This window comes from Lepisosteus oculatus, chromosome 14 (genome assembly GCF_040954835.1).
Source record: "Lepisosteus oculatus isolate fLepOcu1 chromosome 14, fLepOcu1.hap2, whole genome shotgun sequence".
NCBI classification, from domain to species: Eukaryota; Metazoa; Chordata; class Actinopteri; order Semionotiformes; family Lepisosteidae; genus Lepisosteus; species Lepisosteus oculatus.
In genome coordinates, this window is record NC_090709.1 from 56,649,274 (window position 1) to 56,670,529 (window position 21,256).

At 39.7% G+C, this 21,256-nt stretch overlaps 1 non-coding gene and 1 pseudogene across 1 annotated transcript; both read left to right on the plus strand.

Moving 5' to 3' along the window:
- Positions 1-21,256, plus strand: part of LOC138242670 (uncharacterized) — a 61,508-nt pseudogene continuing 40,252 nt past the window's right edge.
- Positions 17,076-17,169, plus strand: trnai-uau (transfer RNA isoleucine (anticodon UAU)). Its single transcript has 2 exons — positions 17,076-17,113; positions 17,134-17,169. It is a non-coding gene; the product is annotated as a tRNA-Ile (tRNA).

A 21,256-nucleotide genomic window follows, 5' to 3' on the forward strand; every position in this document is an offset into this window, starting at 1 on the left:
ATGACACAAGATGACGCGGGGTACCGCGGTACGTGATTGGTTGACCGACAGGGGCACTTGTGGTCCGTTGGTCTGTCGTAGAAAGATTTACTGTAAACGTCTTTACTGTGCCCGTTGTAGTATTGAATATTCATATGGAATTTTACCACTGAAGGGAAATCTTAATAGCTGAGCATAAAAAGAATAGGAGCATACTGTAAGGCGTGTGAAGGCCATAAACGATATTAATTTTGGAACATAAACATACAGTATATGGCTGGTCTCGGTACTTTAAAGAAAACATACACGAAACATGGTTTCATTATGACCAGAATCGGTCTTATATTATTATTTTTAACTTGATTTACAGTATTTGAGAGGTATGTCTTGACACCGATACTGCGTAAATACTGCTCACGTATATGTTTCTAGGTTTATATTATGCATTTCATACGGTCAAATTACTTTTGAGCAACTGATAAGAAGCGCGCAACGGTATGCCCAGGGCGTTTTAGTTTCGTTTTGTGCGGGGACTCTGCTTTAACTATATCGATGTGGATTGATTAGAGATATCAAGTACATACAAGTCATTTTTTAAATGTTGTAGTTCGTCTTGTAAAAATGTTACGAGTACATCATCTGTCAACAATTACACAGGTTCTGTTTCCATATTGCGGATTTTGGTTACGTAATATTATTTTCTAATTTCACGTTGTGAATATATGATTTGGGCAAACAGAGCCGCAAAGAAGTACATTATGGGTTGTTGTTTTTTTTATTTGCAGTTTTATCTAGAACAAGCGATGCTTAAACCTTTGTCTGATTCTTGTGAAACTATCCACACGACAGTTACCTAGGAGTTGACTTCAGTGATGTCACTGATGGGATGTTTCTAAAAATCCATCCACTGTAAAACGTCTTCTCCAGTTGTCCTGCATATGTATTCGCTAATGAAGCTGTGTGTTCTGATCCTGGTTCTCTACATTTCTGTATGAACCAGCTTAGAGGGCTAAAAAGCTTGTGTTTAAATTGAGTGTAAGGTAATTTATGCTTCTAAAGTCGTGGTCAGCATTTATTATTGTACTGTGCTGTAAACTTGTTCTGTGCCTAATTACATTATTTTATAGCTTTATCAAATCTGTACATTGTCTGTCGATAATTTTTCTGTAGTGCTTTTTCAGCCCTCAGCATGTGACTGTGCTGGTGGTGCTGTGGGTTAGTTTCCTGATTCCCATGTAACTATGACTTTATTTTTTAACAAACATTTCTTTGAAAAAATGAAACGTTTCCCTTGGTCAGAGATTAAATAAAACCTCACTCGCACCAAACAAATTTATATTTCTAAATATCACAACATGATCGAATTTAAGTATTTTTATTAACAATGAATAGTCACCTATACATTACAAAATAAACATTTATATTGATTTGAATCGCGTTTTGATTTAAATTGTAAATGCGTGTTTAAATATATGTATTTAAAGGCAATATACTGTATAAAAGCGCTGATTCTTATGGAATGTGTTCCGCCGGGGATTCAAAAAATTATTATTTTTTAATCGCGTATCTAAGGAAAATTGCAGTATAACTTTGTTCATGCACAAACAGTGGTATGTTACATTTTTAATTTGGGTGTCTCCTCATGCCAGAAAGCTCTAAATTGCATTTTGAGTGCGGTTTTTGACTTTTTCTAAATTGCAACCCATAAATAAAGCTGATACAGTTTAGACTTACTGTATTCTAAACTGTATTAGAGCAGCACATTGGACAATGCAACGTAAATTGCAAAAATGCACTTGGAATCTGTCCAAGCCCTACTACAAAAATTATTTAAACTGCGACACTTATCATTCATCTTTAAATAAACTTTATTTTATATAGCGTTTTAAGCAAATAGGTAATTAGATTGCTCATAAACCTAATCGCTTTTTCTCACACCGTGATTGCTCTCTGAAAATGCTTTTTCTTTATATTTAGGCTCAGATTTCAACTATAGATCGTATTATTATAAACTTTCTTGGAAAAATGTATTTTACGTAAACCATGTTTGCTATTAATTCATTTAGGGCTAGAATACGTTCATTGTCTTCTAATCGAGTCGAGTTGACATTGGAAGCTTGCCATGCCCGGACTGTTACACCAACGCATTAGCATGTTAAAGCGATTTCATTGATTTATTTTAGTTAAAATTTTATATATCACCTTTAAAAATGGAATCTCAAAGCAAAGTAAATACCCAACACTGATTGTACCCATCTGTCATGCTAATAAAACACCTTGAATTGAATTGAATTGAGGGAGAGAGGGGGGGAGGGCGAGTGAGATAACCAGGACGTAAGGCAAATAAGATACAGTACACTCCACAGACATTCACAACAGCGACATATGAAACATTTGCACATATAGTTAAGTTATTACTTGGTTTTCAAAGTGCAATGAAATACAATATTGTTGTTGTTGCTGTTCTTGTTGTTTTTATCCTGTAAAGCGTTTTGAGAAGCCACCTTTAAAGGCGATATATACTGTAAAAGCGCTGATTCTTATGGAATGTGTTCCACCGGGGATTCAAATTGTTTTTTTTGTTTTTTTTAATCGCGTATCTAAGAAAATCTCAGTATAACTTTGTTCATGCACAAACAGTGGCATGTTACATTATTAATTTGGGTGTCTCCTCTTGCCAGAAAGCTCTAAATTGCATTTTGAGTGCGGGTTTGACTTTTTCTAAATTGCAACCCATAAATAAACTGCGACACTTTAAACTGCAACACTTATCATTCAACCAGAGCTCGAAATACCACAAGGACCCTCAAGAGCACAGCAAAGACTGTATTAAAAGACTGTATCACACCTAAAGAAGAATATTTTAAATTTCTTGGCGCAGTTCATTGTGCAATTAACCCTTGTATGTGCTGTCCGCGTTCAAAATGCAATTTAAAAAAAGTCAAAAACCACGCTCAAAATGCAATTTAGAGCTTTCTGGCAAGAGGAGACACCCAAATCAATAATGTAACATGCCACTGTTTGTGCATGAACAGGGTTATACTGCTATTCCCTTTGATACCCGATTAAAAAAAAATAAAAAATGTTTTGAATCCCCGGCAGAACCAGGCATCCATATGAATCAAGTAACAGGTTTATTCCATGCTGAAAAAAAGAAGAAAGAACGCGATGATCCCCCCAGAGTCTCAGCCCCGGGTTATTTGGGTTTTTAGACAGAGGGTAAAAAACTCTCTCTCTGGCTTGACCTCCCCCTCCCTGTGTATTGTCTGTTTTTTTGTTAACAAGGCTCGCCAGCTAATGTGAATTGAAACCTGTCTTTCTAGCTTTTAAAGTCGTGCAAAGTGTAAGCCACAATTCAAATAGAGAAAAAAGAGCTGACTGGCAAGATTTAAGATGTGGCTGTCAATGTTGGATTAAAAAAAACACATTGCCAGACGTTTGTTGCATTGCTTGAAAAATAACTTTATTTCGAGAGACTGGATAAGTATTTCAAGTGTTTTTTTTAACTTCCTGAAAAACAACTAATAATTTAACTATATGTGCAATCGTTTTATGATATGTCGCTGTTGTGAATGTCTGTGGACATGTGCTGGCTGGACAGGAGGCTCTACTGTACACAGAGAGGGGCGGGAGGAGGGGACAAGCCCCTCTCTGTGTAGAGTAGAGTTTGATTAATAGGGAATATAATACAAACGTTGTTTGGTGTTAATGTGTTGTTAAGTGTGAATTTGTACCTGTTTCCCTGAGGTCTGGCTTTTTTTCTGGAAAACCATAACTCTTGTCCAGATTGACTGTCGGCGCCCAGGTTTGACAGTGCTGCTCCAGCAGTGCCAGGTTCTGGCGCAGCCTCTGTTCTGTGAGCGACAGCGGGACCAGGTCGTCTGCAAAGAGCAGGAACTCGATTTCCATAATTAATGCAGATCAGTAAATCAAGGGACAAAACAATTATTGCGCCCAGCTCCTCAATGGGCTTTGACGTGCTAATGCGTTGGTTTAACAGTCCGGGTGTGGCAAGCCTCTAATGTCTCCCAACTTCGGCAAGAGGCACCCGCCTTTCATTGGAAGACAATGAACATTCTAGCCGTACATGTGAATATAGCATAAATACACAAAGGGATTGGGTGAGCTCCCATCTTTGCAGCCATATCACCCTGCAACTCACAACTGGCAACCCACTGAAGCTAAGCAGGTGTGAGCCTGGTCAGTACCTGGATGAGAGACCTCTGGGGAAAAACTAAGGTTGCTGGTGGAAGAGGCGTTAGGGGGGCCAGCAGGGGGTGCTCACCCTGCGGCTCATGTGGGTCCTAATGCCCCAGTGTAGTGACGGGGACACTATACTGTAAACAGGCGCCGTCCTTCGGATGAGACGTAAAACCGAGGTCTTGACTCTCTGTGGTCATTAAAAATCCCAGGGTGTTTCTTGAAAAGAGTAGGGGTGTAACCCCGGCATCCTGGCCAAATTTCCCCATCGGCTGTTATCAATCATGGCCTCCTAACAATCCCCCTCTGTGAATTGGCTTCATTACTCTGCTCTCCTCCCCACTGATAGGTGATGTGTGGTCCCCATTACCTGTAAAGCGCTTTGAGTGGAGTGTCCAGAAAAAGCACTATATAAGTGTAAGCAATTATTATTATTATTATTATCACAAAAAAAACTGCGAACCTGCACCACAGCGACCACAGTACAGTATGGAGACCAAGACCTTTTACGGGAAGAGACGGGGTGCTTCTGCCGCCCCAGCTTCCAAAGAGCGAAGGGTAAGCAAATACAGCAGACTTCATCTGAAATACGTGATTACAGCGTATATTACAAGGTATTATTGCCGTTTTGAATCTTAAATTCAATTATAATTATTTCTTCGTAGCCTGTTCTTCAAGAAAACACCGCACGGGCGAAACGATCTACCACCAGGACAGTAAAAAAGAAAGCGGTAAGAAGGAAAAAAAAAGTTTATTTTGACTTCTGTTCTGCGACTGATGAATACTACTGTGTGATTTCTTACATGAATTATGTTATTTTGCCACAGGCCGTGGGTCTCTGCTCTCGGCCACTGGCCAGGGTGCCAACCTGTAGAAGCAGCACCTGTGTGGAGACATTTCGGCAGCAGCGGGAGCAGTACGATGCATTACTGGGGAGGACTGGGAGGCTAGAGACACTCCTGAAAATGCAGAGGAAGGAGACAGTATGTTCCAGCAGTCAAACAGTTGAGCAGCTGTCTCCCGAAAAGTGCCTCTCCCCGCCGCGCAGGTTGCAATGCCTGGCGGAAGCTCTGCCCCCCGCAGAGCACACACCGCCTCAGGACACTCCATCCCGGCCTCTCCGTTCACCACCGCATGGGAATTGGTTGATGCTGTCCCCGCCGTCTATCTCCCCCCAGGAAGCACAGCGGAATTCACAGACGCCAGTGGGACGAATAATTCTCCCAGATGTCCAACTGCTACCCATCACTCAGGAGATGGAGGGGGGGTTGTACTTGCAGTGCATCGGCATAGACGGGAAAGCAAGAGCCGACCGCTACGCCGCCCTCATGTTTCGAAATCTTGTGACTTTTGAAATTTACTGGGGGTGGACCACGTCTGTAAATTTCGATGGGTCCAGAGGCAAAAGTGCCTTGCCTTGCAATCTCCGGGAAACCATTAGTAGCATGCTGAATCGGAGATTCTCAACCCTTACTTTATGCGACTGGAAAATAATTCGTGATCGGAACAACGAAATGCTTCGTAGAAGGAGGTGCTCTTTTCCTCTCGTCTAACAGTCAGTCCAAAATCAAAACATTCCTGTTAGACAAGAGGAATGTAAAAAAACAATTACTTTTGTCAATGGAAACCTGTGTGTGTGTGTCTCTCTCTGCTGGATGTCCCTCTCACTCTCTGCTGAATGAATAAAAGCATTTTTATTAAAAACGCGTTTGCGTTTGTCTGGTATTTACTTTGGTCCCTTTTAACTGTTTTTCCCATCTACTTTTTTTGCTTTGAGATGCCACTTTTAAAGGTGATATGTAAAATAATGTTTTTTATTATTGTTATAGAGAAACATGATCAGATTTTCCCTGGTTCAGAAAAAAAGATCTAAAGTGCTACATCTAACTTTCTTAATTCGATGTATTTAAAGCAGTGAACTACTGTAGATGTAACATAACATTCAGAAATACAATCGAGAATAGTTTTGTGGTGTTTGTTTAGATGAAATGTTCCTAAAACGTATAACGTAACAAAATTAAAGACGATTAAAATCTGTAATCTTTCCACTTGTACTGTATGTCATCGGAAAGTTTCTGCTTTGTGTAAGGATGGTATCAAAAAGTAATCTTAAGTGGTGAGAAAGCTGTGCTCAATGTATTTAAGGGACTTAAAAGTAAAAGGAGATGCTTCATATTGCTTGACTAATTTTAAAAACGAAGTTATAAATGCAGACGCTCCCTCGGTGCCACGCCGGGTGTAAAGATCAAAATATACATTCGTCCCGGGCAGAGGCCGAAGAGTGCCCGGCTGGGGTGCGCGGGGAAGAGCAGGACAGGAGTGAAAGTGGTCAGGGCGGGGTTTAGGAAGGCGTACAGTCTGGGCAGGTATAGATTACACTTTTCTAAAACGTATTTGAAAAATAAAAACGATTACAATCTAATCCTTCCACGTTTGATCCCAAAATCCCAAGAAAAATAAATCTAAACGGGTAGAAAGCTATGCTGAAAGTTTATTAAGATACTTAGAAGACAAAAATACTGTATCAATTTATGCTGCATTAGTCTGATTATGATTAAAAAAACACATATAATTAAACACGCGTTTGCAATTTAAATCAAAACACGATTTAAATCAATATAAATGTTTATATTGTAACACATACTGTCCAGCCTCCATTTCTCTATAAAAATTTACTCTATTACACACACACACACACAATAGAAGCAGGAAGCAGAAGCAGGGACCGTTGTCAGAAGGGAAGAAGGTGACTATTCATTGTTATCAAAAATGACTTAGAATCGATCATGTTGTGATATTTTGAAATATAAAAGTCAATTGATTGTCCATAATATTGCTATTCTATTTTTTCGAAGAAATGTTTGTTAAAAGAAAAGTCCAGCACCAGCTGGATTTGAACACACAACCTGTGAGTTGGTAATCGGGCACATAGACCAGTGGGCTACAAGGGAAGTCGCATGAAGAGAGAGGCGAAACAGCCCTACACAGCCCTGTCGCAGTACACGACTATAATCATATCGTTATTAATTTCTTGAGATACGCGATTCCATATTATATTCCCTTTTAATCAAATTAAAAGTATGCTTGTTGACTACGGTATCACGTTAGTTAAAGACTTCGATGCTTAAAATGTTTAGGGAGAAATGGAATACTGGTGTGTATGTTTTCTTTAAAGTACCGAGACCAGCCATATACTGTATGTTTAAGTTCCAAAATTAATATCGTTTATGGCCTTCACACTCGTTGCAGTATGCTCCTATTCTTTTTATGCTCAGGCACTAAGATTTCCCTTCAGTGGTGTAGCGGCGAGGCTTATTAATAAGAAAGAATTAAGTGTTCTGAGCCCAAATGAGGCCCCATTTCTCTGTTCATCTCTGTGGTTCAGCCACAGAGAAACCATTTATGCAAGGTGATTTAAGGTCCAAGGACAGCTCCCAAAGGGGGATGCACTTAGCTAAGCCTGGCTATCATGATCAATGGTCATCCATTGGCGCCTATCTGTCTAGGGAGTGCCAGATGGACATCTGGACTGCATTCCTAAGTGTCAGGAGTAAGTGACTCATATCTCACCTTGATCTACCAATCAGGGACTGGTAGGGCCGAGTAACCCACGTGGGACTCTGATGCCCATGGAACTTTCAGCCAATCAACGAGCTGAAGTTCCTCCAGGTAAAAACAGGCAACACAGAGGGCCTGAGAGATTCAGTGAGATTCAGTAAGATTCGGAGAATTCTGTGGACTGTTCTAAAGGGAATTCAAAGGAGAATTCCAGGGCAGGACAGCCTAGGAGCAGAAGGCTCCCAAGGGCAGGACATTCTCGCAGCGTGCCTCCTGACCATCCTGAGACTCAGCCCGGACAACCACGGAACGGACAGTGTGTCCGAGTGCCAGAACTTTCCTTTGTTCTAAGAGTCTAGAGTGGAGGTTGCCAGAGAGTAACCAGCAGCAGGCCTCGTGAACAGGTCGGAACTGTGGACAGCTGAATCACTATTCAGAACTAGCTCTTCATCAGGAACGAACCGGTCCTCTTCCTGACTTGCTGGGACCTACAGTCATCTTTTCTCCTGTGCACAAACTTTGCTAGTTAAAGCCAACACTAACTAGCCGGTCAGTGAGCATCTGCACCGCACCGTCGCAAACCGCACAGCACAGCCTGGCACCGAGCCAGAGAGCGCGGATTGGACAGCAACAGCCTGTAACTGTTTCTTTGTGCCCGCAGGAGATCTGAATCCCCAGAAATTGGATGAGTATTCAAATTCAATGCATTACAGCTCGAGAATCCAATTGTTATCCCAATTAAACAAGAGAGAGTGTGTCATTACTTTTCGTCAATGAAAAAATAATCTTTTCATGTTTATTTAAGTGTCCTTCTTTAGTTTGGATTGCATTAAACAACTCGCGAGTTATTGTTATGATTACTCTATTATCGAATCCTCAACTCGTTCTCTTTTTGTTATTTTGGGAACATTTTGACATGTTGCTTTTAGCCGTCGATACTGTTGAATTCACTCAGTTTGTAATGTAGGGTGCTCTGAACAAGTTAAACTTTAATACAGGACAAATGTATTTCCCACAAGCTATACTGTAGTAGCTTTAAAAGTATACAATATCACACCATATGCATGTGGCATGTTTTTGTTCAAGTTAAGAAAAAACAGGACATTTGATTGCTGATTGCCTTATGTTAAAGGCCAACAATGACACCAGAAAACTAAAAGTTCCTTCCCCTCCCCAAGTAGAACTGTCTAATCTACATAAACACAGTGGGGTGTAACACCTAGCCTAGACTTTGTGAGAAGTATGGAGCTGCGTTGCATTAAAATGGCTGCAATGGAATATACATAGTAGGCAAAAGTTAATTTCAAGCTGAAAAGAAAAGACTCAACATGTCTCCTCTATACATCTTCCATTTAGACCATCCAATCATTTATTATTAATATCTTCCATATCCCATTAAAATCAGAAAGTTTCTTACAAGTGTAAATCCAACTATTTTCTAATCGCTTTATCCAGGACAGGTAACAGTTTCACCAAAAGTATTTGGTAACTTTTTCAATTGTCAGACTTCAGAATGCTTCAACTGATGCTTAAAGATATGACATAATGCGTACTGTGTTAAAGAGCTATTGAGCACAGAACATCTTTACACTTGTGAAAAGATTTGCACGTGCAGTTTATTCTTATCTGTGTGAAAACAGGAAATATCGATGGAGTTTCAGAAAGTAAACAGAGGTCTGGAACACCATATCTCAGATGTTTAATAAATTGAAGTTTGTGAAAACAGTGACAAATCACCACCAAACAAAATACAATTTTAGAATACAGGCAGTTTGAAATTATTAGTTATTAATAAATCACTTAACTTTGAACATGTTGTAATATTTAGAAATAGCAACAAATCAATATAATTTACTATTTTAGTTTTTCAAAGAAATGTTTTTGTTAAAGGAAAACTCATGCCAGGAGCTGGGTTCAAACAAAGCTAAAGCTGAAAAGGGCAGACAAAATGTTTAAGTAATCATGGGTGAATGAGACAAATTGATGCAGATGTTTAGAAAGAAAGTGGACTATGGTAATATTTTGAGCTTACAGCCTATCCAATATTATTCTTTATTAATCTTTCATATCACATTAAAATGAATGTTTTTTTAAATGTAAGAGATTACACAACGCGTGTCCTCTATAACACTTCAGTGTACTTTTTAATCAGTTTAATTTTTATCAATGTTATACAAAGCAATACAAAATTATTAAATTGTATGTACCGTTTAGACTGTTAAATTCTGTAATTGTCAAAAGATTGTCCCTCAGTATTGACAGGGATTCAAAACCAAACATTTTCTAGCAACAGCGCAAATGCTGCACATGAGACATTAAGCTTTCATAGCTCCACCTGGCGGTTTTACAAGATATTTCACCCTACTTTGATACATCATGCGGTATCCTACAGTTCTTTGCAGAACAAGCACTGCTATTTACTGCACATTTTGAATGGTTGGATCTGTAGTTCTACTCAGTTTGGTGTATTCTTGATAAACCAAGCTGGTGCCCTCCCTCCAACTCACCATTCCTCCTTTATGGTAGTGTATGCAGAGAAACCCATGTATATAAACCCACAGGGTCAATTGCAATGGACATCCCAAGTTAAAACACAGCCGCATGCTAAGTTAGTACGGTACATTCTGGAGATCATCTCCCGCTCCGAGTTCAATTGCAGCAAAAACATGTGGAACAAAGATGGAGCTCAGCTCAACTTGTGCTTAATCCGGTTCCAAGGGCTCGGCCTTGTTGTACTAATTAGCCCGAACTGGAGAGGACTGTACATCAGAACACTTCTGATTAGTAGGATAATACATAGGCCACATTAATATACAATTACTTTTCTGTTTCTTCTTTATATTCAAGCTAAATTTCCTGACAAATCAGTTAGTTTTTAATTTAAGAATTCCATTTAGGCTACAATTCACCTGATGAGGCTACGTCATTATTAAATGAGATACCCAATTGTAATTAGTCATGAAACAAATGAGAACCGCAGCTGTGCATTTGAAATTAAATACTACTGTATTATTGCAGCATTAATTTTGTTTAACACTCCAGATGAATAAGTGGACACATCGTTATAGCTAAATCATTACAAAACACACCGACTAATAACCAGTAAAGTTAAGTTTAATTTTTAACAGAACTGTAAATTAAACTTGTGCAAAAAGAAAAAAAAAAACAATTGTTCCTCTGACCTAAGCATTTTTTTTAAGGCAATACATTTCTTTAGCAGGGTGTGCCTTGTGCTTACTTTTCAGAACTTTGATTTTCTCCCTCTCCTGTATCAGTAGGAGCGTACATTTCAAATTAAGTTATTTTTTAGTCAGTTCCAATGTCTTCCTTTCAGTTCAGCTCAACTTGTGCTTAATAAACATTTAGAACCAAGTTGGAGCTCAGCTCATCTTGTGCTTAATCCAGTTCACAGGGCTCAGCATTGTTGTTGTACTATTTAGCCCGAATTGCAAGGGACTGTGCATCAGAACATTGCATCTGATAAGTAGGTTAATTCATAGACCACGCTAATTACTTTGTCTCTTGTTTAAAATTAGTCAGGAAATTTAGTTTAAATATAGTTTTAAAATGTAAGAATTGCATTGAGGCTACAATTCACCAAATGAGGGATACTCAATTGCAATAAGTCACAAAACAAATGAGAACTGCAGCTGTGGGCTTGAGACAGGACACTACTGTATTAATTTGACATTCATTTATTTTTAACAGAACTTTACTGAAAATTAAACTTATAACACTACCTGAGCAAATAAATACAACAATTATTGTTCGTCTGACCTTCTCAGAATCAGTTCCAGCATCTTCCTTTCAAAGTGGGGAAGTGCTTGCTGGGGTGTTGTTTTGCTAACTCATGCTTATCCTTTATAACGGTATCTTCTGACACCTGCGCACAATCCAACAACATTACAAGACCAGCACTATAACAGGAGTCATAAAAACACAAGGAGCCACATTGAACGAGCTTTCAGAATTGTAAAACAACGCTTTGCTTGTCTGTCATTTGGTTTGCATACCAGTCCATCAAGAGCTAGCACAACCCTGGCTGTTTCAACACAGTCATTGGATCACAGCCACAGGACAGAAAAGGGACTGTAAACCATCATAAATCACTTAAGATGCTGAGTTTTTTCCTTTAACATACTTGGGTGCCACCTATTTCCTCCTCATCCCTGCTTTCCTCCAATAACCACAAATACGGAGACCCATCACTAAAATATTTAACAAATCTATCCAGTTGACTCCTCGATTTTATAGAACACATAAAAGCCTCAGGCTACATTTATATAAATAATAGCTTAAGTTCTGTTCTCTTCACTTCCAATGAATGGAGAAAATTTAAAAGAACAGTAGTCTGTCATTAAGTGAAGGGAGAATGTGTGATCCTAGCTGCAGAATAATTTTAGTTTCAGTGGTCTTTCTGATGTATGAGTTTGGAAAACCGTGCTCAGTACCATCGAGGTGTAAGAGGGTCAAGGATGAGCAGGAAACTTTGTTAATAAGGAGATGGACACTGCCCAACATGAGGTTTAAACCCACACCCCTGAGCTAAAGAGTCACATGCTCTACTGACTGAGCTAGCCGGGCACCAGTGTTCGCAAAGACGGTTTTCCAAACTCATACATCAGAAAGACCACCGAAACTAAAATTATTCTGCAGCTAGGATCACACATTCTCCCTTTCCTTAATGACAGACTACTGTTCTTTTCAAATTTTCTCCATTCATTGGAAGTTTCATTTCATACCTCTCTGCACCAATTCTGACTTCACACCTCTTGATTGGCCTCTCTTTCTGTCCCCTGCTCCCGCCTCTCACTCCTCCTCCCTCCCAACCTTTGTTCTCCCGCTACTTTTCCTTTGCCTACTGCCCTGTCTCTCTCACACCTGAAGAAGGCTCCACGGCCGAAACGTTGTGTTCTCTTTCTTCTTTTTTTTCAGCATGGAATAAACCTTTTACTTGTTCCTTTGCAGCCTACGCATGCTGGCGCAGCTACCCACCTGAACTAAGACAATTAAACTGTCTGGTGATATTGCTGCACGGGGCGCAAGATCACAATAGAACACGTTATTGTAAAAAATGTTAACATTCCTGAATGAGTATTTTTTTTTTAATTATACCAAATGTCCGTTAAATAATGAATGATGTTTTTCAGACCATAAACACTATTATATGAAAAAAAAACATTTACTATATATCCATTTAACTTGTTTTTTTTAAAAAAAACATTACAATACGGTAGATGAAAATTGTTGTTCAGCGCTCTTGTATTAAATATACTCTACCAGCCTTTTAAGTCATGTGTCAGAAATAAAGTGTATAAAATTCGCTAAATCAAACAAAACACAAACGCTACGAAAAAGAAAAAAAATGTGTTTATCCTGCAATTTTATCTCGTTGAAACGTGTTTTTTTTCTCTGTGGCACTAACGGGCTAACGGTTAGGATTCCTGGTTTCCTGATTACATAGAAATGTGTCTCTCTTCCCTTACGATGTCCAAATGATCAGTTCAGTGTAGAAAAGAGCACCGTTAAACCCCGTCAGGCGTGCAAAACGTAAAAATGAAAGAGATCGCTTTGTTTCTGCCCGCTTTCTCACTGAAGCCCTTTGGTGTGTTAATAGAAGGTTATAACCGCTACACCGTGCGATGTGGGGAGGGGTGACTTACAAGCAGAGTTGACCTTTGAGAAAGGACTCGTCTCGGGAATATATTTCCACATTTTGAAGAGAATTTCTCCATTTCTGTAGCCTGATTTCCACTATTGCTAGAGAGCTGTAGAATCTGGAATAACTTATCCAGCTCTGGGAACAGTGTGTAGATGACAGGTTTGTGACTTTCTCATGAGCACGGTATATGAATCCATCAGATTAAAGACACTGTGAGCATTTGAATAAAATTAACGATGGTCTGTCCCAGCTCGCCGCAATGGTATAGTGGTAAGTACTTTGTGCTGTGACCGCACTACCCGCGCTTTGAATCCGGGTGACAGCAGCCCAAGACAAGAGAGTTTCCTTCGTCTATGTTATTTCAGTGAAGGGGGGCATGCGTGTACAGCGAGCGATCATCGAGTTGATGTGTTGCCCCATATAAGCAATGTGAACCAACACTGCTTTACAAAGGAGCACGGTCTGATCTTATAGTTGATAATCTGGAGACCAGACCGACCTCTTCTCTGACGAGAAGAAAAGGTCAGGAGCCGCAGTATTTAATGTAAATAAGAGATTTCATTTTTTTCTGTGGTGCAGCTAGTGCCAAACACTTAATCTCGGGGTTGTGAATTCGAGCTCCACGCTGGTAAGAAATCATATAGGTTATGATAAATTTACTTTTTTAAATAAAAAGTAATATTATAAAACTTTCTCGATACCAGTTTGCAGGTGACATGTTCTTTATAAAAATAATCTTTAGTATGGGATCAATAACCGCGCCGGAACAAATATCGGAAAGAATCGCCTGTCACTAAGGTATTTAAGTAAAGTAGAGATATAATCAGAAAACCTACATTTTAGTTGTTAGTTACTTTGTATGTGCTTTAGCGTTTTCTTTTATATACCGAAAAAAAGGTTCAAGGCGTTCTAGTCGCTGTACTCCTCGTAGATAATCTCAACGAAATCACAATACAGTACAGGACACGCAGTGAGAAGCTCACGCAACGAATAGTCTTGAACATGCCAAGCGTAAAGGCACACTGCACATCTGCGAAACATCACATCCTAGTTTAGTTTCAGTGAGATTATAGACTGGAAGCTAGGAAGTCTCTGATCACTTTTTTATTAAATGTTCAAGCAAACCCAAATACCTTTGCAAGAGACATTTCAGAATCCCAGTCAAATCCAGTATGATTGCTGGATCCCTCGAATTCGACAATATCACAGAACTGCAGTCCACGTTGTGCAAGACATACCGCACAGAGCATTTCTAAGACAGGAAATACATTTTCGTTACGAAAAGAGATATACTGTACGTAGAGTGAAATGGTCTGGTACGAGTCCTAAGTTTGAATTAAACATTAAAGCTGTGCGGACTTTATCTTGATTTACCTAGTTTAATCGTTTTCAGAAAGTGTAATTGTATTATTTTATGTACCCTTGACGATTCTACTGATGTTATAAGTGCTCTTGTTTATATTGAATCTATTTTGTTGTTCAAATAAAAAGTAAAAAAAAAACATTCCGGATGCGTCTGCTGTAGAAATAAAATGACATCAAAGGCGTTGTACGTAGAGTTCTGAAGCCTGTTCCACAGAAGAACTAGCTGAGATGAAAAGCTCGATATTCTACTGACAGGGCTATTCCCATCAACTCAGTTTCTTTCTGAAACAACGTTTTCCAAGAAAAACTTACACTTTGCAAAATTTGAAATAAAATACTTGCTTAAAAGTGCAGATTATTTTTTTCCCAAAAACTGTAAAAGGAGAAAACCGACCCGTTGGAGTCTCTATCGTACCATTGCTCAGTGCGGTCAGGTCGGGACTAAAACGATAGTAAGGTGCTGGTTCAAGCACATCTAGGCACGACTTTCTCACTGTTCCATCGTGAACATCATCTAGAGAAAAAGTGGCATGTAATGTTTAATACATTATTGGCCTTATTAATAATTTGAGGGAATATAAATGCTTTGGATGTATCGAATTACAGCACGTAACAACTGAGTACCTGAGTCAATATCACCGGGCAATTTCCAATAACGACCAACATCAGACACTTCAAGAAAAATAAGAGAGAATTCATTTATACTCCTGTTGCATCTTGAGCTAAACTTTTTTTAAAAAAATACGACGCAGATTTGCTCAAGATAATTGTAATCGCCTTAAAGAGAGTTTTCATGAAAACGTACATCGGCTAGCTCTCCACTGTTAATTGACAGAACTTTTGAAGAAACTGTTCTTATATAAGCAACATTCAAATTACACATCTTAATGACCATGAAGGGAAATCTATGGAAGCCCGTTTCCGCCAGGGAGTAAAAAAAAACGCGCTATGGTATCTCATTGTATGTCCTTTTTACTTAAAAAAGGTCTTCTTTAGCTCAGCTGGCAAGACCTGGGTTCGAGCCAATGCAGTGAGGCACGAACTAGGGTGGGAGCTGCGAGGGCACAAGCCCTAGAACCCGAATCCATTACAATAACAAAAGGACAGACATTGAAATATGGGCTATTTCGAAGTCGCAAATGTGAGATATAAAGTCGGAATTCTGAGTTACTAAATCGCAATTCTGAGTTGCTAAGTCGGAATTCTGAGAAACCATAGAGGTTTTTTTTTGCTTACTGGCGGAAACGGGCTTCCATAGAAATCCGGGTTGTGAATAACAACTGTCACTACACACGATTGAGATCTTGAGGCTGGCACCTAAGACCACTCAGCCATCCTGACAAGCAGTGGAGGATGCCCGTTGCTTTGTTAAAGGATTATTAACTACTTTTCTTTTCTTATTACAGAGATTTCTACATTGCAAGACAATTGACGATTTAGATAAAGGTATATCGTGGTACGCAAACCAGGCACGGAGAGAGCTTGAACCCGCGCTCTTCGGTTTATGAGACCGATGCCTTACCACTTGACCACCGCGCACACAGTTTAGTTTTTTTCCCATCAAGGCTAATACATTTTGAAAAAAAAAATCTGTGCACAAATTGCAATGGCAGGAGAAGTAAAACAAATATGATTATGATGTACAGTAATTGTTCACTTAGTGAAATACTCACTTTTTTGGACCACTGAATATAGTTCTTCTGTGGAGCTGGCTTCAGACTCTGCTTATAGCGCCCGTCAAATAAAATAGATATTTAATTTGTACAGGAAGACGCATTCCGAAATGTATCTCTGCAGTTTTAGAAAACGCACAAACCGTATTCTAATTGCAGACTGCAGATCTGTGCAGCAATCGTACTACATTTCACTGTGATTCTGAAATACGTCTAGCAAACATATTCAGGTTTCCTTGAACTTTTAATAAAAAACGACTTCGCTTTCAATCTCTGATGTCACTGTAAACATCGGACGTGATGTTCCGCAGATGTGCAGTGTGTGCCTTCTTGTCTTATTCAAGTTTACTGGATTTTTGAAACGAAAATACAAACTGGACAGTTTCAGACACATGAAGACTCATAAATGTCACTACAAATGACAAATTTGTAGTGTAAATCCGCCGGGCTGATTTACGTGTCTGACCATCTCTCTCCTCCCTCTTTTGCAGTGAGCACTATTTTTTCATTTTCTTCCCTTGTAGTTTCCTCGCTCTTTTGCTGTCCCTTTCTCCCACGGAGAGACGGAAAACGTGCCGAAATCGTTTTCACCCTGTGTTTGTGCAACGTCAGTGTGTGAAGGGAAAGCAGTCTCCGCGGCTCCAGTGGCGCAATCGGTCAGCGCGCGGTACTTATACAGCAGTGCACAGCGGAGTCATGCCGAGGTTGTGAGTTCGAGCCTCACCTGGAGCAGCGTGTCCTGTCTTTAGCTACTGAAAGCAACTGTCCACTTTAGATACTGCTACTTATAGGTCGTCCTTAACACTTTATCTAACGGGATTGTAGCCTGTTAGGTATTTGCTGGAAATCTGGTCTAAATTCTGTTCTGTCCTCCTTATCCTGTTTCTGTTTATCCTGTTTCTCTTCCTCTGACCCTCTAGAGGACAAAATACAGTTACTTGACAATGCTCTTTTATCTACCCTCGACATCTTTGCTCCTTTAAAAACTCGAACCATCTCCTTCTCTCGCCCTGCCCCCTGGTACAATGACCATCTGCGTTTCATGAAGGCAGGCTCTCGCAAACTTGAGCGTAGGTGGCGTCTTTTCGGCCTAAATGTACATTATCAGGCCTGGAGAGATTACTTATCTGATTATAAGGTTACTATAGAGTCTGCTAGATCCACCTACTTCTCTCACATCATTGAAAATCACCAAAACAATCCCAGACATCTTTTCTCCACCATCAACAGACTGCTCAAGCCAAACTGCCCCACCACATTACTTGCCTCATCACAACTTTGCAACACATTCTTAGATTTCTTTAGTTCTAAGATTGACAACATCCGGCATCACATTCTCTCCACTACGGATATAATTTCCACACCTCCTCCCTCCTCATCCAACTTCTCTGGTTCCCGTCTCTCCAGCTTCTCTCTTCTTGACTCAGCATCCCTAAACAAACTAGTTACGCGCATGAAACCCACCACATCTATTTTAGATCCCATTCCCACCACTTTATTCCAGTCCTGTTTCTCTTCTCTCTGTCCCATTGTCCTCAATATAATACATGAATCCTTGAGCACCGGCATTGTACCAACGGTCCTCAAAACTGCTGCTATTACCCCAGTGCCAAAGAAGCCTAACATGGCTCTCGACAATGTTAACAACTTTCGCCCCATCTCCAACTTACCCTTTCTCTCTAAAATTCTAGAACGTGCTGTCACACTTCAGTTACATAACCACCTCATGACAAACAACCTTTTCGAACCCCTCCAATCTGGCTTCCGTCAACTTCACAGCACAGAAACCGCCCTAGTCAAAGTCACCAACGATCTCCTAATAGCTTCTGATTCTGGTTCTCTTTCCATACTCATCCTTCTTGATCTCAGTGCTGCCTTTGACACTGTTGACCATAACATCTTGCTTTCTCGTCTCGAGACTGTGTTTGGAGTCTCTGACACTGCCCTCAAATGGTTTAAGTCTTACCTCACTGATCGCTGTCACTTTGTCTCTCTCAATGGGTACAGGTCTGAAATTGGTCTTGTCAAGTCTGGTGTCCCTCAGGGCTCAATACTGGGCCCCTTGCTCTTCAGCATTTACATGTTCCCACTTGGTCACCTTTTAAGATCACATGGCCTCAGCTTTCATTTTTACGCTGACGATACTCAAATATACATCCATACCAAACCTGACACTGATGTGGCTGTCTCTATTCTATCTAATTGCATCTCTGACATAAAAATTTGGATGACTCATAACTTCCTTCATCTTAACTGTGACAAGACTGAAGTCATGCTTATTGGTACCCCCCATCAACTTCGTAAAGCCAGTCCTGTAACCCTGTCTGTAGATGGCTCTGTACTTGAGCTCCAATCAAAATTGAAAAACCTTGGGGTTATATTCGATTCTGGCTTAACATTCGACCCACATGTACAGCATACTGTCAAAACATCTTTTTTTCACCTTAGAAATATCGCAAGACTACGCCCTATGCTATCATTAACTGTGACTGAAAAGCTGATCAACATATTTGTATTCTCTCGAATTGACTACTGCAATGCTCTGCTCCCTGGGGTATCTAAATCTACTCTGAACAAGCTGCAGTATGTCCAAAATTCAGCAGCCAGAATCCTGACCAGATCTAGTGCAAGTGTTCACATTACTCCTATCCTGGAGTCCTTGCACTGGCTTCCGGTCAAATTCCGCGTAGACTTTAAAATCCTCATGCTCACCTACAAGGCTTTACATGGCTTGGCACCTCAATACCTGTCTGAACTTTTATCGCCCTACTCCCCACCTCGCAACCTCTGCTCTTCAAATTCTGCCCTCCTTACTGTCCCCCAAGCCCGTCTACATTGTATGGGCGACAGGGCCTTCTCCTGCTATGCCCCCAAGCTCTGGAACTCCTTGCCCAAGGATATTAGAGAGTCACCTTCTCTAAACTCCTTCAAATCCAGACTCAAAACCCTCCTTTTCAGAAAAGCCTTTACTTAACTGGTTCCATTCTTCACCCCTCTGCTCTTCTTAATACCATCTTCCACGGTCTCCTCTATTGTTATTGTTGTATTGTTGTAATTATAATTGTGTCCTGTCTTGTGAAATTTTCTTATTTATTGTTGTAGTCTTCTTATTTATTGTTATTGTCATCCTGTAAAGCGCTTTGAGAAGCCACCTTTAAAGGCGCTATATAAAATAAAGTTTATTATTATTATTATTATTATTATTATTATAAATTAACATCAAAGGAACAGGTAAAGGTTTATTCCACGTCACACCCGAAGAAGGTTCCATGTTGTGTTTCCTTCTCCTTTCAGCATGGAATAAACCTATACTTTTTCCTTTGCAGCTGACGCAGGTCACTACTTAAATTCCCATCAGCTGTGGACCCCCAGCTGATCTCTACACAGATAGATGAGAGATATCTTCTTAGATGAGAGGTCTACTGGGACTAAGGGAGCATGATGGGGTACCAAAGACTTGAAAAAGCTCTCGCATTAGATTCTGTTTTTGTTGTTTCCCAGATTTGTTTTTAATGTTCTTTTTGTTTTGAAGTTGTTCCTTTAAGTATTTTTTTTATTTTATTTTCTGTAGTCGTTAGACTACTACAGTGATTTACCTAGGTTCCCGGAAGGCTTCTCGCATCGTGGTGGTTGTGTTTTTGGGTTACAAGTATTTTTTTTCTATTGATAGGACCCCACGCATTACTGTGGGACTAGTTAACTTAAGTTCTTACATTGTACCTGAAATTACCACATAAACTACTACTCTGTTTTTCTTTTTTTTTAAATAAAGGCACAAATGATGTTTTTTTTTCTTGCAGCTGATTGGCAATGACACTACAACGGGTCATTGCAACGAACGTGGCTGCTGAAATTTGTCAGCAGCTCCATACTAAACCTGTTCTCAATTGCAACAAACCTAAAATAACATATGCTGCCCATTAGATGTAACCGATGTAGGAGACTAACTTAAACCACCTCTTCACAGGGTTTATGTAGCTCAGTAGAGGAACAGTCGATCGCATTTGAACTGTTCTGAATGTAGTGGAAATAATATAGTCACAAGGTAACGAACATACGCACCACTCGCTTGAAATATTTACTGTAGCTAAAATTGTTTTCTAGACACCACAACTATTCACAATGAATTTGATGAATACATGTCTTTATTAATAAAAGTGTAATTTATTAATAATTTAGATTAATGTATATCTTTATTAGTAGCTGTATTACCGGTAATGCATGTACAGTCCTTAATATGGGATAGTGAACTTTCAGGTATCTTGGGGAGGTAAGAAAACTGAAATGAAGGAAATACATATTTAAAGGCGGCATAAGTCTTAAATGTGTTCTGTTACATCTGGGTGTTAACTGAATAGATTGTGATTTGACACATGTCTTTCTCAGGAGACAGCAGAAAAATTGGGGAATTTGCAGGTACAGAAAATAACTTGAACTGAACAGGCAAATGTAAGGTTATGTTAAAGAAAAAAAAACGTTGTCACCTTTTTCAACATGATTATTTAAGACAGTTTATCGGAACCGTATCTCTCCTCCATTCTGTGGCTGTGGTCCAACAGTAACGGTGGTGAAACAAGCAGAATGTGCAGAAAGAATTGGAGACGTAACGGGAGACTCATCCAGTCGATAGAAGGGTTGTGTACGCTGAGAAGTGTAGTTTAAAAGCTTAACAAGCCAGGGAGGAGTCAAACCTACAATCTTCTAAAATGTATTTCCTGTCTTAGAAATGCTCTGTGCGGTATGTCTTGCACAACGTGGACTGCAGATCTGTGATATTGTCGAATTCGGGGGATCCAGCAATCATACTGGATTTGACTGG